This window comes from Phyllobates terribilis, unplaced genomic scaffold (assembly GCF_046119375.1).
Source record: "Phyllobates terribilis strain yellow unplaced genomic scaffold, ASM4611937v1 Scaffold_4__5_contigs__length_816908805, whole genome shotgun sequence".
NCBI classification, from domain to species: Eukaryota; Metazoa; Chordata; class Amphibia; order Anura; family Dendrobatidae; genus Phyllobates; species Phyllobates terribilis.
This window is the reverse complement of record NW_027362764.1, coordinates 682,770,294-682,789,956: the sequence shown is the minus strand read 5'-3', so window position 1 is coordinate 682,789,956 and position 19,663 is coordinate 682,770,294. Positions and strand designations below refer to the sequence as shown.

General features: G+C 42.4%; 2 non-coding genes and 4 pseudogenes across 2 annotated transcripts; all 6 read left to right on the top strand.

Annotated features, from left to right (window-relative positions):
* The first annotated feature begins 388 nt into the window (after positions 1 to 388).
* Positions 389 to 508, top strand: LOC141267566 (5S ribosomal RNA; annotated as a pseudogene).
* Positions 509 to 1,449: 941 nt separating this feature from the next.
* On the top strand, positions 1,450 to 1,568 carry LOC141266587 (5S ribosomal RNA). The gene has a single exon (XR_012320619.1). It is a non-coding gene; the product is annotated as a 5S ribosomal RNA (ribosomal RNA).
* A 621-nt stretch (positions 1,569 to 2,189) lies between these two features.
* Positions 2,190 to 2,309, top strand: LOC141267676 (5S ribosomal RNA; annotated as a pseudogene).
* A 12,548-nt stretch (positions 2,310 to 14,857) lies between these two features.
* Positions 14,858 to 14,977, top strand: LOC141268090 (5S ribosomal RNA; annotated as a pseudogene).
* A 951-nt stretch (positions 14,978 to 15,928) lies between these two features.
* On the top strand, positions 15,929 to 16,047 carry LOC141266786 (5S ribosomal RNA). Its single transcript, XR_012320810.1, has one exon. It is a non-coding gene; the product is annotated as a 5S ribosomal RNA (ribosomal RNA).
* A 606-nt stretch (positions 16,048 to 16,653) lies between these two features.
* On the top strand, positions 16,654 to 16,773 carry LOC141269470 (5S ribosomal RNA; annotated as a pseudogene).
* The last annotated feature ends 2,890 nt before the right edge of the window (positions 16,774 to 19,663 follow it).

Genomic DNA, 19,663 nt, shown 5'->3' with positions numbered 1-19,663 from the left:
CCTGGCTTTGCTGGACTTCATTTGTATTTACTACTGTTGAGCTAGCTTGTTGCTCTGTTGCCGTTCTCTGTTAGTTTTGCTAGGTCTTCTGACCCCTATGCCTTTTTGTTGTATGTTTGTCTTTGACTGCTACTATTTCTGCTAGGAGGTGTCCAACTTTTCCCAGTCCCTAGATCTTGTAGGGATCCCTCCCTCACATCTATAGGTCTGCGTTCAGACTAGCCGAGGACTTTAGCGGGTCTGATCGCAGGATCAGGTTCCCCGTTACATCGTAGGGATCTAGCTTAGTTCTATTGTAGGGATAGATCTCCTTTCTTTCCTTAGTCTCTGTAGCAGATCATAACAAAGCGATCCTGACAAAGGCTGGCCGGGCGATGGATCGAGCAGCGTCTACTGGCCATACCACCTTGGATGCGCCTGATCTCGTCTGATCTCAGAAGCAAAGCAGGGCTGGGCTCGAACTGTACTTGGATGGGATACCACCTGGGAACACCGGGTGCTGTAGACCATTTTGATGACGTTTTGCCCTACTGCCCAGCTCGGCTAGCATGGAATGGCGCCTTGCCGGACACCGACCTTAAGTAACTTAGATGATGGAAGCCCCAAGGTCTCTGAGCCAGTTGGCAGCTAAGTACGCTACCCCGCCGCCCTTCACGCAAGCCTGACACCGAGCTCCTTGCCCCGGCTAGGAGTGCTTATTGACTCCGCATCTCGCCGTGTGGAAATGATGGCTTTAAAAGCACCCGGGGCCGTGAAGGGGCAGGCTTTCAGCAGGTGCCCAGGGAAGGTTTTGGATGCCGGCCGCCTTGCGAGGGCCAGCAGAAGTAACATGTTTCTCTGCAAAGAAGCTTGTGTAACCAAGCCAGACGGCTGCCAAACAGCTAACCTCAGTGCAAGGAAGGCAAGGAAGGTGCGGAAGGAATTGGGGAGGGGGGGGTGATTCCTGCTAGGGCCCTGAAATCATAAAACAGGCAGGAGAGTCTGACGCATGGTGACGTAGAGGTTGTAGGGGCAGATAGGGGGTGTTGTCACGTGCGAGCACGTGTGCATGCTGGCTTGTGTGTGAGAGTGCGCTTCCTAGGTGTGGCGCGCTGCAGACAGTCAAAGGGATTGTTCCCTTTCATTAAAAGTTAATCCCCGGCTGCAGGCTATTAGAAAGCAACTAACCGCGCTCTACTCACCCTACCCAGGTCTACCGGTAAGTCTCGCCTCTGCTCCCGGCCTGTGGCATTGGCCGTGAAGCTGACGTTCCGTCGACAGCGCTGCAGCCGATCAGTGAGCTCAGCGGCTCTGAGTGGGGCGTTGTGTCTACAAGACCTTTTAAGGAAGCCAGCAAAAAAATTGAAGAGAAGGGAAAGCACAAAAAGACCTGGTCTTGCTGAGCACTGGAAAGGGCATCCGGCAGCCAGCATTCAAAGTAGAAGAGCAGAAAGTGAGACGCTTGTCTCTGCCTACGTCCACACCACCCTGAACACGCCCGATCTCGTCTGATCTCAGAAGCTAAGCAGAGTTGGGCCTGGTTAGTACTTGGATGGGAGACCACCTGGGAATACCAGGTGCTGTAGGCTTTTGCTTTTTCCATCTTTCCACCAGCAGGGGGCACTCTCTTCTATGCCTTTTTTCCATTCCCTTTCAAAAGTGCACACATTCATTCTCTTTTCTTTTTTTCATTTGCTTTCTCTCTTGCGCTATTTCATCTCTGCAAAATACCAGCATCCTTCTGATCACCGTAGGCCTCCAGCATTGTTGCTTCTTTACTTTTAATACTAGGCTCCTTTTCACCAGGACCAGCGTCTCCCAAGTGGCTGGAGGCAACCACCGGTAACCCCAAGCAGAAGACCTTTGCAGGCAACACGACCCTCCCCCCTGAAGAGCAGCTCAATGTCACTGGCAACCATCTCACCCTCTTCCTTCATTCACCCCTGGACGTCTCGCTCCGCCCCCAAGTAACGGGTCCAGCTTGCTCTTTCTGTCACATTACCCCAATTAAGGGTTTAGCCTGCAGGAGACCCTGCGCCAAGCCATTTTTGAAGACACCTGATGTGGCGGGTGAATCACTGCTAAACAAACCACACCTGTAGGGACGGCACAGCCTTTGCATGGACCCTTCGGAGCCCGCCCCGTCACGGCCAGATTGCTCGCCACCAAGCGATCCTGAGAAAGGCTGGCCGGGCGATGGATCAAGCAGTGTCTACTGGCCATACCACCTTGGATACGCCTGATCTCGTATGATCTTGGAAGCAAAGCAGGGCTGGGCTTGGACAGTACTTGGATGGGAGACCTCCTGGGAACACCAGGTGCTGTAGACCATTTTGATGACGTTTTGCCCTACTGCCCAGCTCGGCTAGCATTCAACGGCACCTTGCCGGACACCGACCTTAAGTATCTTAGATGATGGAAGCCCCAAGGCCTCTGAGCCAGTTGGCAGCTAAGTACACTACCTCAGCGCCTTCACGCAGGGCTGACACCGAGCTCCTTGCCACGGCTAGGAGTGCTTATTGACTCTGCAGCTCGCCGTGTGGAAATGATGGCATTAACACTAGAACTACTGATGGAGTCATTTTGACTCCTTTCGTTTTTTATTTCTCTTCTGTGACTACATTTTTCAGAATTCCGGCTTGAAACTTGGTGACTTTTCCTCAAATATGATGTGAAAAAAGATTTTGTGAGAATAAATAATTTTGGTGAAAAACTTGCGCGTTTTTTTCAAAATTTACCAAGAACTACTGAAGGGAGTCATTTTGACTCCCTACTATATTTTGAGGTCCTTTTGGCACTAAATGTTGCTATAAAGTTTTGTGCATAATTTTTTCACTCTGTCTTATTTACCCTGATGTTCATATAGATGTAGTTCAATTTACATGTCAACTTTTCACATTTTCCTTGTGTTTTACCTGCTTGTATTACTGTGTAATGCTGAACAAAATAGCTTGTTTACTCTAGGCTCTTATCTTATGCTAATGAAGGGTGGTGTTTTTCTAAGGTCCTAGCAGGAGACAGTATTCTGGATAGTAACTTTACTTTCAGTTCAGCTGAAGAGACAAAGAGAACAGACGCAGACATACGAGCTCTGAAGACTCATACAGGTATGAATTGTTATGAAATAGTTTAGCTGTCTGTCAACTGATTCAGCCCACCTACTTTTGAAGGTGGCAGAACAGTTATTATTTCTTTTAGTTTTCATTTCATTTCTATTTTTCAGCAGGGAACTATATAGAATTATGGAATTTGTGAGGAATATGGAGAGAAGACGTTTGATAAAGCCTCAGGATATTCTGGCTACTTTGCAATCCATACCGGAGGATGAATGGGAATCCGAATTGCAGGAACATGTATTTGATTCTGACCGTGATGAAGATTTCATTCCTCAGAACATATCAAGTGAATCTGAAGACTCAGAAGGAACAAATCCAGAAGGTAAGTAGTTATGTGTATTTATTTGTTCTTCCACACACTGAGTTAGGGCCTGTGCACACTAGCAGAATTCTGGCTGAATAGCCATCTGGATATTCTTGCCGCAATACAGGCCGTACCTGCCCGCTCATGCCTGAAGCTCCGCTCCGAACCCCGGGCTGGAGCCGCTGTCAGGAAAAGAGCAGCGCTTGCTTACGCGCGAGCACGGCTCCGTCCCAGACAGCGGCTCCAGCCCGGGGTTCGGAGCGGAGCTTCAGGTATGAAACTCCGCTCTGTACCTGAGCGGGCAGGTACGGGCCGGATTGTGGTGTGAATATCCGGTCGGATATTCCGCCGCTAATCCAGCCAGTGTGCACGGACCCTTACAAAACAAAAATTCTAAATATTCGTCAACTTTTTTACAGATATTCCAAGCACATCAACTGGGAATCGGGCTCATGCAGTTATGTTGCCTCGTGACCATCCTCCTGGTCGTGGACAGAAAAAATCAGCAAAACGTCCCAGAAATGAAAGAACAACAGATAACGATGGCGGCGAAGGTAATGCAACAACAAACACCAGAGAAGGCGAATCTGAAGGAATACTAGTTTCAGCGGATGGTATTCAATGGAAACCTGTTGAAATTGGAGAACACTTGCCTGGTAGGCGTGACAGCCAAAATATTCTTCGAGAAGCACCTGGCCCTACAGGATACGCCAGAAGAAATATCATTATCGATAGTCCTTTGAGCGCATGGCGTTTATTTTTTGATTCATATATATTGACACATATAAAGAACTGTACGCTTGCAGAAGCATGCAGGAACAATAATTTACAGTTTACTCTATCTGATGAGGAGCTAGATGCATTCATTGCGATATTCTATGCTCGTGAAATATCTGGCACGAACCGTCACTCGATTAGCAGTATTTGGTGTAATGACTGGGGAATACCGTTTTGCAAAGCGACAATGTCTAGGGACCGCTTTGTTGAAATTATGAGGTTTCTCAGATTTGATGAGAAATCTACTCGATCGGAGAGACTGCAAACGGACAAGTTTGCTCTATTTTCTACTGTGTGGGACAGGTTTATTGAAAATTGTATTGCGTGTTACAAACCTGGCCCATACATAACGGTGGATGAGCAACTTTTCCCAAGCAAAACTAGGTGTCCATTCACGCAGTACATGCCTTCCAAACCAGATAAATATGGCCACAAATATTGGCTAGCTGTTGATAAGAGGAGCAAATATCTGGCAAATGGCTTCCCTTATCTAGGCAAAGATGACACACGCCGTGCTGAGGACCGTTTAGCTGACCATGTGGTAATGAAGTTATTGGACCCGTTTTTGAAAAAAGGTCTCAATGTTACAACCGATAATTATTTTACTTCAGTAAAATTAGCTAAACAGCTAAAAAGCAAAGGAACAACCATCGTGGGAACACTGAACAAGATAAGGCGAGAAGTGCCTAAAGAAATAAAATCCATGAAAGAGGAATTGTACAACACTAAAGTGTTTAGAAATGAAGACAATTTTACACTAACAGTATATCAAGGAAAACCCAACAAAAATGTTGTCATTTTGAGTTCCGTCCATCCAGATGTTGTTGTTGCGTCTGATTCTGCTAAAAAAACTCCAGAAACGGTAAAGTTTTACAATGAAACAAAATATGGAGTAGATGTAGTGGATCAGATGGCACGAAAATATAGCACACGAACATGCACAAGGAGATGGCCTGTTCATGCATTTGAAAATGCCTTAGACTTTGCGGGTATAAATGCATTGATAATATTCAAGGAGATTACCCACCAAAAAATGTCACGCAAGGCATTTTTGCAAACGCTTGTGAGAGAGTTGAGTGGTCCTTATGTCACAGATAGGGCAAAGGGTTCCACGTCCCAAGTTTCTACATGCTCAGAAGTGATGGTTCAAACAAAATTTTGCCAGATCAAAGAAAAGTGCAAGAAAAATAGATCTGTCGGAAATTGTAAGACTTGTGGTAAGTCTTTGTGTGGGCAATATACTGCCATAAATCAAAGGCAATGCCTAAAATGCGAAACACCAAATGTTTAGAAGGTGAATTCTGCGCCATATTTTCATTTTTATGCTCCTCCACCTACATTTTCTCTGCTTTTTGTTCTTCAGTTGTTGTTTATATGTGTGCAACGTCTATTATAATTATTGTTATTTTCTGTAGAAAAATAAGAAAAGCAGAAAAAAAACAATCAAAAGCATTACTGTTGGATCTCACAATAATAATACATTACAAAAAATATAATTATTAATAAATAACCACAAATGAAACTCTAAAAATAAACGAAAACAAGCAAGGAGTCAAAATGACTCCTTTCAGTAGTTCTAGGCGGGGTCACGAGTCCAGTAGTCCTAGTGTTAAAAGCACCCGGGGCCGTGAAGGGGCCAGGCTTTCAGCAGGTGCCCAGGGAAGGTTTTGGATGCCGGCCGCCTAGCGAGGGCCAGCAGAAGTAACATGTTTCTCTGCAAAGAAGCTTGTGTAACCAAGCCAGACGGCTGACAAAGAGCTAACCTCAGTGCAAGGAAGGCAAGGAAGGTGCGGAAGGAATTGGGGAGGGGGGGTGATTCCTGCTAGGGCCCTGAAATCATAAAACAGGCAGGAGTGTCTGACGCATGGTGACGGAGAGGTTGTAGGGGCAGATAGGGGGTGTTGTCACGTGCGAGCACGTGTGCATGCTGGCTTGTGTGTGAGAGTGCGCTTCCTAGGTGTGGCGCGCTGCAGACAGTCAAAGGGATTGTTCCCTTTCATTAAAAGTTAATCCCCGGCTGCAGCCTATTAGAAAGCAACTAACCGCGCTCTACTCACCCTACCCGGTTCTACCGGTGAGTCTCGACTCTGCTCCCGGCCTGTGGCATTGGCCGTGAAGCTGACGTTCCGTCGACAGCGCTGCAGCCGATCAGTGAGCTCAGCGGCTCTGAGTGGGGCGTTGTGTCTACAAGACCTTTTAAGGAAGCCAGCAAAAAAATTGAAGAGAAGGGCAAGCACAAAAGGACCTGGTCTTGCTGAGCACTGGAAAGGGCAGCTGGCAGCCAGACGTCAAAGTTGAAAAGCAGCAAGTGAGAGGCTTGTCTCTGCCTATGGCTACACCACCCTGAACACGTCCGATCTCATCTGATCTTGGAAGCTAAGCAGGGTCAGGCCTGGTTGGTACTTGAATGGGAGTCTGTAAAATAATACTCTTTTCCTGTATTACTTTTTTCTACTGAGGACTTCTCAAAGAATCAATATCACGATATTCTTATAAAAAATGTATCTATTTATTCTTGGATTGTCCATTAAAAAGAATCAGATTGCAGCAGGTACATACAATAATTAGTTATAAAGTAATTGTCCATTTGTCCATAATTAGCTTAATTGTTTAATTGTTGAGATTCACCCATCTTTCCTTGGATCCTGGCTGGTAAATCATGTCTTTTTCCAGCATGTGTCCAGGCCTACATGTCATCTGCTTCTCAGCATGAAGATTCTGTGTCTTGTGGGGTGGGCAGAGCAAGAGAGCCCCCCCTTTCTGTACCATGGGCTTTTATAGCCAGTCGTATGGACACCTGTTCTACATATGGTAGTGAACCAAAAATACACACATAAATAGCGCATGTCAACTAGACACGATGGCTGAGGCATAGAACTCAGAAAAATGATTATCGATTAACATTTCAAATGAATTTCCATAATTAACCATTTAACATTTCCCGCTTTTTTGAGAATAAAAGGACTTTAACTGAAATTTCTCAAAAGAAGATACATTCATCAATCATTTTTTCTTTCCTTCTTCCTTGGCAATATCATTAAATTTCCATAATAATAATAATAGTAATAATAGTATCAATATCGGATTATTGTTATATAATGATGTGAATTCATGTTATGGTAAGCATTGACTAATATTAATTTAATATGTATAATTATACTTCCCTATATCTAAATTGAAGCAATCGCGGGTTCAATCGTCATCATCTGATGTCATCGGGTCGTCGTCTCGTCTTCTTCTTGGTTCTTTTATAACACAGTCTTTAGATGAAAACTCTTTTGAAATAAATTACAGCATGTAGATATTGTACAGTCCATAATTGTGTTCATTATTGTTCAGTCCATAAACTGTACTCTTTATTAGAAAGATCATGTGTGTCAGTTGATAAGAAAACAAAGTCCATGGATGAAATGTAGCTTTAATATCTGTGCAGTGTCACCTGGACTTACGTTGGATCGTCTTTGGAATCTTCCGTGTGTCCGCACTGGTCTCGTGTCACTTTTGGAACAGATGTGACGTCTTTGGTCAGTAAAGCAAGGGTTAACTTGACACTTTCCTGCTTTATATAGCACCATAACCAGTACTCAGTCCTTTATATACAACACACATATGCCAGGTATTACCTGTTCACCAGCTTTCATTGAAGCGTTGCAGGTGATAAGAAACCACTGGAATGTGATGAAACTTGAACACAACACAGTACATATAGGATCATCGTCCTCTGCCGTCCTGGTGATCAGTGGTGTGAATTGTATTGTATGTAATGGACACAGTCTATTATAACACTCAGCATTCACACCTGTTACCTTCTAAGACGTCCGGATATCAGTTTCTTCTTCTTGTAACTTTTGAGAATCTCTTTGATTTATAAAAATTAAAAGTCTTTATTAAGATAGAATTCATAATTGCGATGTCTTGATTGAAGTCTTCATTCCCTAATCTGATACCAAATCTGGCAGTTTTTCCTAACCTATAATATCACAGCGTACCATAGCAATCAGTAATATCCATCTAATTATTATCAAAATATTAAAATAAATTATGTTTGGAATAATAAACAATAATAGATAATAATTCATTATCAATCAAGTTCTCCATATGATAGAACATTTTTATGTCATAGGTGTAATTACCTTTTCCAACCCATAGGTGTCAGTGTATTTTGAAAAAACAAGTTTTTATATCTATATTAAACCAATAATATCAAAGAATGTATACTCCTGAACCAAAATGAATAAATATATGAATGTATGAATGAATGAATGAATGAATAAATGAATGAATGAATTGTTGTGTTTACTCAGAAAATGTAAACATTTTTTTCCTTAGCAATATATATTTAATGAAGCAATACTCTTGTATTAGACATTACTTTATTAAATATTAATGTGTTTTCTCAATTGAGATATTGAACTCAAATAAAATCAAATGAGAATTAAAAAATGAAAAAATAGAAAAATAAGAAGTATAAAGTAAGAATAAAATTTTAAAAATGAAAAATAAAATTAAGAGTAAAAATAAGAATAAAAATAAAAATAAGGCCTTTAAATTTTAATGACAAATGCAGAGTAATTATATTCTCCATAAAAAATACCCTTATATCTCCATTATCTGGATGATTTCATATTTGTCATAACCTTGTACCACCAAAAATTATTAAATTATGCAACTTTGCATGTAATACCCTTCTTAATTATACCATAGTACCTTATTATTATTTCTTCTTTATTAAAATGTGTGGAAAATAAGTATTGATCAAAAGTGATTATGTAATCAGGATCAAAAACACATTTTCCCCCTTAATACCAAAAATATTATTTTATAAAATTTATGAATATATCAGAACCAAATTAAAAATAATTATTCTTCTAGAAATATTGTGCATAAATTTCATATCGATGAGTAGCATAGATTTGACTAAAGAGAGGTGTGTACGTATTTAGGTAACCATTAAAAATAATATTATAGTTATTCAAGAATATTATCATGTGGAAAATTATTCTAAATATAAATTTGCTTTGTAAACCATTTTGATGTGTAGTTGCCCTTATCCACTATTAGTTAAATCAAGAAATAATAATTATTAAAGAAATATAGAAATATATATATGTAGATAATACCTAATTATGTATTATAATTTCCTCAGAATTAAATATATTTTGTACCTTCACATAAAGAAACATTTTTTTTTTTCAAACATACAAACATACGAGGCCTCTGTCACATCAATCACACTTAGCAGCTGCTGATTTACTCATCTGTCACCTTCACTCTGACATTCACAGATCTGTTCAACTCAAACATTCCACATATGAAGTTTTAGATATATATATATATATATTTAACCCAAAATTGTTGTATCCCAATTTATTAATGCTCATTGCCATATCAATTGAATATCTTTATATTTCTTTGAATATTCCCCAAGTACATATTATATAATATGAGAGTAAGTCACTGGAATTTCAGACACTTGAAAAAACTCTTGTCTTAGATTCTTTTTTCACTGGCTGCCCGGTCTTAAGTTACATCAGTTGAAAATAGAATGAATGGGATCCTATACTATTAGCTCAAAGTTCAAAGGCCGCAGCTGTCACACGTCATGCTGTAAAGCTACTTTAATTTGCACGAACACTTCATGCACAGAAAATATTAGCAACACAAAAGAATTAATAAGTATTACATATATATTATAGTTCAACTAGATATATTGTTATTATTTTAAAATGTTATACACAAAAAAAAAATTCAATTTTTCACTTCCTGTGTGAATAAAGAAATAAATCCATTTTAGAGTTCTTTGATCAAATCCTGCTTTGGAATGAAAACTCTAAGGAAATATAAGAAAATAAAATTAAATATCAAATTCATACAGAAACAGAATTATTTAAATATCTTATACATATATTGGTTGGTTCTAATGTAATTCAAAATATTGCTACTTAAATTTATATATATGAAGTTCTAATTTATTAATTAATATATATATATATTTTATAAACGTATATATAAATACAATTACACGCAATCTCTACATAGACAAGTGTATATATATATATATATATATATATATATATATATATATATATATGAACTATTAGAAACTATGTACAGTACAGACCAAAAGTTTGGACACACCTTCTCATTTAAAGATTTTTCTGTATTTTCATGACTATGAAAATTGTACATTCACACTGAAGGCATCAAAACTATGAATTAACACATGTGGAATCATATACTTAACAAAAAAGTGTGAAACAACTGAAAATATGTCTTATATTCTAGGTTCTTCAAAGTAGCCACCTTTTGCTTTGATGACTGCTTTGCACACTCTTGGCAAGCTCTTGATGAGCTTCAAGAGGTAGTCACCGGAAATGGTTTTCACTTCACAGGTGTGCCCTGTCAGGTTTAATAAGTAGGATTTCTTGCCTTATAAATGGGGTTGGGACCATCAGTTGTGTTGTGCAGAAGTCAGGTGGATACACAGCTGATAGTCCTACTGAATAGACTGTTAGAATTTGTATTATGGCAAGAAAAAAGCAGCTAAGTAAAGAAAAACGAGTGGCCATCATTACTTTAAGAAATGAAGGTCAGTCAGTCCGAAAAATTTAGAAAACTTTGAAAGTCTCCCCAAGTGCAGTTGCAAAAACCATCAAGCGCTACAAAGAAACGGTCTCACATGAGTACCGCCCCAGGAAAGGAAGACCAAGAGTCACCTCTGCTTCTGAGAATAAGTTTATCCAAGTCACCAGCCTCAGAAATCGCAGGTTAACAGCAGCTCAGATTAGAGACCAGGTCAATGCCACACAGAGTTCTAGCATCAGACACATCTCTTCAACAACTGTTAAGAGGAGACTTTGTGCAGCAGGCCTTCATGGTAAAATAGCTGTAGGAAACCACTGCTAAGGACAGGCAACAAGCAGAAGGGACTTGTTTGGGCTAAAGAACACAAGGAATGGACATTAGACCAGTGGAAATCTGTGCTTTGGTCTGATGAGTCCAAATTTGAGATCTTTGGTTTCAACCACCGTGTCTTTGTGCGACGCAGAAAAGGTGAACGGATGGACTCTACATGCCTGGTTCCCACCGTGAAGCATGGAGAAGGAGGTGTGATGGTGTGGGGGTGCTTTGCTGGTGACACTGTTGGGGATTTATTCAAAATTGAAGGCATACTGAACCAGCATGGCTACCACAGCATCTTGCAGCGGCATGCTATTTCATCCGGTTTGCGTTTAGTTGGACCATCATTTATTTTTCAACAGGACAATGACCTCAAACACTCCTCCAGGCTGTGTAAGGGCTATTTGACCAAGAAGGAGAGTGATGGGGTGCTACCCCAGATGACCTGGCCTCCACAGTCACCAGACCTGAACCCAATCGAGATGGTTTGGGGTGAACGGGACCGCAGAGTGAAGGCAAAAGGGCCAACAAGTGCTAAGCATCTCTGGGAACTCCTTCAAGATTGTTGAAAGACCATTTCCGGTGACTACCTCTTGAAGCTCATCAAGAAAATGCCAAGAGTGTGCAAAGCAGTCATCAAAGCAAAAGGTGGCTACTTTGAAGAACCTAGAATATAAGACATATTTTCAGTTGTTTCACACTTTTTTGTTAAGTATATAATTCCACATGTGTTAATTCATAGTTTTGATGCCTTCAGTGTGAATGAACAATTTTCATAGTCATGAAAATACCGAAAAATCTTTAAATGAGAAGGTGTGTCCAAACTTTTGGTCTGTACTGTAACTACAATTTTACTGTATAAGATTATAAATAAATATTGAGACATTGTATTACATTTTGATACAACATTATAATTGCAGTTTTTCCTTAGCCACTCCCTAAACCAAATCTTCTGTCTCTCTCAAATATCCCCATTAACGCCCTATTTAGTAAAGACATTTTTCTATCCTTCAAAACCTCAGAGAACTGCCTGTTCTTCTGTCCAGATTCCATGACGTCACTGTGAGTTGGTCGTCTCACCTGTCTCTGTCCATCAGTTTCAGCCATTTTCCTTTTTAGAGAATCACAGTTCTGACTGAGAATTAACTCATTCTGTGGAGAGATGGATCTTTGCACTGGCTGATATGGCTTATAACATATATGAAATCTTCTGCGTATTTGATAGAGTTCACTATGGGGATGACTCAGTCTAGGAGAGTTTGATATTGGCTTTTGGTAAGATTTTACCTTTCCTGGTTTTATAAATTTAGCTTGATTTATTTTCTTTTCACGATTCTCATGTTTTCTAACAAAATCCAGCATCTGCGCACATTCAAATAATGAATTTTTTTGTGATGCCATAACTTGGGAAACTGAATTTAGGAATTTGAATTTTTGTACAAAAGTTGTTATCATATGTTGTACTTTTCCATTTTTGATGAGAGCTTTGTACAACCATTCAAATATGGACATGAATGTATATGTACATTCCTTCCTACCAATCCTTAGTTTCTGCAGATCTTCTATGTTGGGAAAATCCGTTGTGACACAATAAATCAAATATCTTAATCTGTCCGAATCATTTTCCCATCGATTAGGAGAGTCATTTTCACAGGGCATTAAATGTAAACGTCTGGACAATGTCACAGGAATCCACATTTTAAATAATTGATTCCTCTCCTCATTGGATAAATCAAACTTATCAGAGAAGCTCTCAAATGTCTCTGAATTTCTACAGGCATGGATTTTGACATCATATTTTGGCATGATTTTGTATAATTTCAGCAAATTTTTCCTCATTTTAATTTGGAGTTGAGCCTGGGTAATTCCAAAATTCTCTGATATTTTTAGTGGCTCTTGTACGTCCGTTCCTCCTACGTCACTCACGTCTCCTCCCACATCACCTAGTATTTCGGTTTCTCGTATGTCAGTCATGTCTCCTCCCATGTCAGGTTTCTGTATGTCCGTCTCTTGTTCAGACCCAAGGTCACCTTCAGTTACAGACACGTGTCTTACTTCTTGTTCATTTTCCACATTACAGTCAGAATCAGTATCACCGTCTGACACTTCTACACTATTTTCCTGCTTAGAAATCTCTAACACAAGACTATGAAAAAAATCTACCAAATGTAGAATATTTCTCAATTTCTGTTTGTCTCTATTTACCAATTTAGAAGTTAACTGTAAATTCTGCATTTCACATTCTTTGTATAAACTGAGCCACAAAACTTCTATGTCATCTCCTACATTAACTTTGAAATTAATATTACTTTGTTTAGCAAAAGAAGAAATTATATCCATATTTTGCTTACCTTAAGATTCCTTGGCTTCTCTTTATCAGCACGTCCTGTCTTCAGTTCGTCTGATTCTTTTGCTGTGTGATTCTGTTCCTTGATAGTACCTCTGCTTCCTGTCTTTCCTCAGTCTGTAGGTCTTTTCTGCTTCTCGTGACAAACTAGTGAATTTACTGACATGTGAACAACAGCTGTTCAGCTCGTCAGGACTCCCCCCTTGTTCACGGAAGAAATTCACTTACTTAATTTAAAAAACAAAAAAACAGGACTGGCTGGCTCACCATTGTAAAATAATACTCTTCCTGTATTATTTTTTTCTACTGAGGACTTTTCAAAGTATCAATATCACGATATTCTTATAAAAAAATGTATCTATTTATTCTTGGATTGTCCATTAAAAAGAATCAGATTGCAGCAGGTACATACAATAATTAGTTATAAAGTAATTGTCCATTTGTCCATAATTAGCTTAATTGTTGAGATTCACCCATCTTTCCTTGGATCCTGGCTGGTAAATCATGTCTTTGTCCAGCATGTGTCCAGGCCTACATGTCATCTGCTTCTCAGCATGAAGATTCTGTGTCTTGTGGGGTGGGCAGAGCAAGAGAGCCCCCCCTTTCTGTACCATGGGCTTTTATAGCCAGTCGTATGGACACCTGTTCTACATATGGTAGTGAACCAAAAGTACACACAAATAGCGCATGTCAACTAGACACGATGGCTGAGGCATAGAACTCAGAAAAAAGATTATAGATTAACATTCCAAATGAATTTCCATAATTAACCATTTAACAGAGACCGCCTGGGAATGCCAGGTGCTGTAGGCTTTTGCTTTTTCCTTCCTTCCACCAGCAGGGGGCACTCTCTTTTATGCCTTTTTTCCATTCCCTTTCACAAGTGCACACATTCATTCTCTTTTCTTTTTTTCATTTGCTTTCTCTCTTGCGCTATTTCATCTCTGCAAAATACCAGCATCCTTCTGATCACCGTGGGCCTCCAGCATTGTTGCTTATTTACTTTTAATACTAGGCTCCTTTTCACCAGGACCAGCGTCTCCCGGGTGGCTGGAGGCAACCACCGGTAACCCCAAGCAGAAGACCTTTGCAGGCAACACGACCCTCCCCCCTGAAGAGCAGCTCAAAGTCACTGGCAACCATCTCACCCTCTTCCTTCATTCACCCCTGGACGTCTCGCTCCGCCCCCAAGTTATGGGTCCAGCTTGCTCTTTCTGTCACATTACCGCGATGAAGGGTTTAGCCTGCAGGAGACCCTGCGCCGAGCCATTTTTGAAGAAACATGATGCGGCGGGTGAATCACTGCTAAACAAACCACACCTGTAGGGATGGCACAGCCTTTGCATGGACCCTTCGGAGCCCGCCCCATCACGGCCAGATTGCTCGCCATCAAGCGATTCTGAGAAAGGCTGGCCGGGCGATGGATCGAGCAGCGTCTACTGGCCATACCACCTTGGATACGCCCGATTTCGTCTGATCTCGGAAGCAAAGCAGGGCTGGGCTCAGACAGTACTTGAATGGGAGACCACCTGGGAACACCGGGTGCTGTAGACCATTTTGATGACGTTTTGCCCTACTGCCCAGCTCGGCTAGCATGGAACGGCGCCTTGCCGGACACCGACCTTAAGTACCTTAGATGATGGAAGCCCCAAGGCCTCTGAGTCAGTTGGCAGCTAAGTACGCTACCCCGCTGCCCTTCACGCAGGCCTGACACCGAGCTCCTTACCACGGCTAGGAGTGCTTATTGACTCCGCAGCTCGCCGTGTGGAAATGATGGCGTTAAAAGCACCCGGGGCCGTGAAGGGGCCAGGCTTTCAGCAGGTGCCCAGGGAAGGTTTTGGATGCCGGCCGCCTAGCGAGGGCCAGCAGAAGTAACATGTATCTCTGCAAAGAAGCTTGTGTAACCAAGCCAGACGACTGCCAAAAAGCTAACCTCAGTGCAAGGAAGGCAAGGAAGGTAAGGAAGGTGCGGAAGGAATTGGGGAGGGGTGGGTGATTCCTGCTAGGGCCCTGAAATCATAAAACAGGCAGGAGAGTCTGACGCATGGTGACGGAGCGGTTGAAGGGGCAGATAGGTGGTGTTGTCACGTGCGAGCACGTGTGCATGCTGGCTTGTGTGTGAGAGTGCGCTTCCTAGGTGTGGCGCGCTGCAGACAGTCAAGGGGATTGTTCCCTTTCATTAAAAGTTAATCCCCGGCTGCAGGCTATTAGAAAGCAACTAACCGCGCTCTACTCACCCTACCCGGGTCTACCGGTGAGTCTCGCCTCTGCTCCCGGCCTGTGGCATTGGCCGTGAAGCTGACGTTCCGTCGACAGTGCTGCAGCCGATCAGTGAGCTCAGCGGCTCTGAGTGGGGCGTTGTGTCTACAAGACCTTTTAAGGAAGCCAGCAAAAAAATTGAAGAGAAGGGAAAGCACAAAAGGACCTGGTCTTGCTGAGCACTGGAAAGGGCAGCCGGCAGCCAGACGTCAAAGTAGAAAAGCAGCAAGTGAGAGTCTTGTCTCAGGCTACGGCCACACCACCCTGAACATGCCCGATCTCGTCTGATCTCAGAAGCTAAGCAGGGCTGGGCCTGGTTAGTACTTGGATGGTAGACCGCCTGGGAATACCAGGTGCTGTAGGCTTTTGCTTTTTCCTTCCTTCCACCAGCAGGGGGCACTCTCTTCTATGCCTTTTTTCCATTCCCTTTCACAAGTGCACACATTCTTTCTCTTTTCTTTTTTTCATTTGCTTTCTCTCTTGCGCTATTTCATCTCTGCAAAATACCAGCATCCTTCTGATCACCGTGGGCCTCCAGCATTGTTGCTTCTTTACTTTTAATACTAGGACCAGCGTCTCCCGCGTGGCTGGAGGCAACCACCGGTAACCCCAAGCAGAAGACCTTTGCAGGCAACACGACCCTCCCCCCTGAAGAGCAGCTCAAAGTCACTGGCAACCATCTCACCCTCTTCCTTCATTCACCCCTGGACGTCTCGCTCCGCCCCCAAGTTACGGGTCCAGCTTGCTCTTTCTGTCACATTACCGCGATGAAGGGTTTAGCCTGCAGGAGACCCTGCGCCGAGACATTTTTGAAGACACCTGATGCGGCGGGTAAATCACTGCTAAACAAACCACACCTGTAGGGATGGCACAGCCTTTGCATGGACCCTTCGGAGCCCGCCCTGTCACGGCCAGATTGCTCGCCACCAAGCGATCCTGAGAAAGGCTGGCCGGGCGATGGATCGACCAAGGTCTACTGGCCATACCACCTTGGATAAGCCCGATGTCATCTGATCTCGGAAGCAAAGCAGGGCTGGGCTCAGACAGTACTTGGATGGGATACCTCCTGGGAACACCGGGTGCTGTAGACCATTTTGATGACGTTTTGCCCTACTGCCAAGCTCGGCTAGCATGGAACGGCGCCTTGCCGGACACCGACCTTAAGTAACTTAGATGATGGAAGCCCCAAGGCCTCTTAGCCAGTTGGCAGCTAAGTACGCTACCCTGCCGCCTTCACGCAGGCCTGACACCGAGCTCCTTGCCACGGCTAGGAGTGCTTATTGACTCCACAGCTCGCCGTGTGGAAATGATGGCGTTAAAAGCACTCAGGGCCGTGAAGGGGCCAGGCTTTCAGCAGGTGCCCAGGGAAGGTTTTGGATGCCGGCCGCCTAGCGAGGGCCAGCAGAAGTAACATGTTTCTCTGCAAACAAGCTTGTGTAACCAAGCCAGACGGCTGCCAAAGAGCTAACCTCAGTGCAAGGAAGGCAAGGAAGGTGCGGAAGGAATTGGGGAGGGGGGGTGATTCCTGCTAGGCCCCTGAAATCATAAAACAGGCAGGAGAGTTTGACACATGGTGACGGAGAGGTTGTAGGGGCAGATAGGGGGTGTTGTCACGTGCGAGCACGTGTGCATGCTGGCTTGTGTGTGAGAGTGCGCTTCCTAGGTGTGGCGCACTGCAGACAGTCAAAGGGATTGTTCCCTTTCATTAAAAGTTAATCCCCGGCTGCAAGCTATTAGAAAGCAACTAATCGCGCTCTACTCACCCTACCCGGGTCTACCGGTGAGTCTCGCCTCTGCTCCCGGCCTGTGGCATTGGCCGTGAAGCTGACGTTCCGTCGACAGCGCTGCAGCCGATCAGTGTCTACAAGACCTTTTAAGGAAGCCAGCAAAAAAATTGAAGAGAAGGGAAAGCACAAAAGGACCTGGTCTTGCTGAGCACTGGAAAGGGCAGCCGGCAGCCAGACGTCAAAGTAGAAAAGCAGCAAGTGAGAGACTTGTCTCTGTCTATGGCCACACCACCCTGAACATGCCTGATCTCATCTGATTTCGGAAGCTAAGCAGGGTCGGGCCTGGTTATTACTTGGATGGGAGACTGTAAAATAATACTCTTCCTGTATTATTTTTTTCTACTGAGGACTTCTCAAAGTATCAATATCACGATATTCTTATAAAAAAATGTATCTATTTATTCTTGGATTGTCCATTAAAAAGAATCAGATTGCAGCAGGTACATACAATAATTAGTTATAAAGTAATTGTCCATTTGTCCATAATTAGCTTAATTGTTGAGATTCACCCATCTTTCCTTGGATCCTGGCTGGTAAATCATGTCTTTGTCCAGCATGTGTCCAGGCCTACATGTCATCTGCTTCTCAGCATGAAGATTCTGTGTCTTGTGGGGTGGGCAGAGCAAGAGAGCCCCCCCTTTCTGTACCATGGGCTTTTATAGCCAGTCGTATGGCACACCTGTTCTACATATGGTAGTTGATATGGAATAACGTCTCAGTCTCCCAAAGGATGAGTGCACACACTATCTCTGCAGATTAAAGAAAGTTTTATTGTAGCCACAAGAGCTCTGATCAATATTAGAACAGAACTGCCTCCATTGTATTGGGGCACAATTCTTATAGTATAAATTGTGGGTTGTACATAGTAGGTGGGACATAGGAAGATTATAACATAACCAATCATCTTACAATATAAACAACTAGCATCCAATCATTAGTAATCAGGCGATTACATAAAATGCTTACCTATGTACTTATATAATTACTTGATGCAATGTACCTGTTTTGTTGGTCAATGTGCTTTCCCTAGATCAACCTGACCTCAAAAGGGCATTTTGACTAAGATAAGCAACCCCTGCAAATTCCACAGTGGCTTGGGTAAACTTTACATCTTTGCTTAGAGATTATTGATTAATCTTCTTATAATTTAGTTGTTTAAGCAGCATATTTTACTACATTGGTTTATAGGAGTGTTAAAGGGTTATATTAAAAGGGATTAATTGATATGGTATACTAATTTTCCTATCATTTTCCTCTCTCTGATAATAATATTATCACTTGTCACTTACACCTCTACATCAAAGTAATAGTATCTTCTGCCCTCTCTCCGAAAAGGAGGGGGAGGAGCAAGGAGAGGTATTTCAGAATTTTCATTTACCGGAAGGAGATGAACGTTTAAGACGTTCTTGGGTCTTCGGATTTTGTTTATGGCCCACTTACATAATTTTATGAGCAATATGATGATGAAAGCAAACAGACAAATTTGTAGGAACATGTGACCTACACCGACAATCCATCCTCCTATACCTTTAAACCAGTTAGCAGGGTTCAACCATTGTAACCAACTGCTAAAAATGGTTTCATCATCATGGGAATGTTCTTCTCTGAATCTTTCTTTTAATTCCATGGCTTTGGCGATGTGTTTATCTACTCTGACTGAAAAATTGGCATCTACATAGTTGCAACAGGCAGGACCGATTATCTGACACATACCTCCTTGACTGGCCGTTAAATAGTCTAATACTATAGTATGTTGATTTAGTACTTTTGCATGAAACCGTGTTTGATTGTTTAGTATTAGTATGGCATCGAATACTTCATCTGTGACATTATCAAACAATTCTGCTAATTGTTCAATGTTATGAGAATTGTGGATAGCCAATCCTGTAATTGTGAGAGTGAGTCCAAACTTTGTGTACCATGGAGTGTGTATCAAAGGCTGGGTTTTAGCTCTTCTCTTCTGCATCATATGTCTTGGCATCTGATCAAGGTCTATCTCATCATGGGCGATGGTCCATGTAGCTAGGGTCAATCTTGCTAGGGTACATGTACCAACTAGTGTTGAGCCACCCCCGTAGTGTTCGAGTTCGGTTCGGTTCGTCGAACACCCGTGTGTTCGCCGAACTGTTCGTCGAACTGTTCGTCGAACACCTTCGAACACCGTTAAAACCAATGGCAGGCAAACAAAAACACA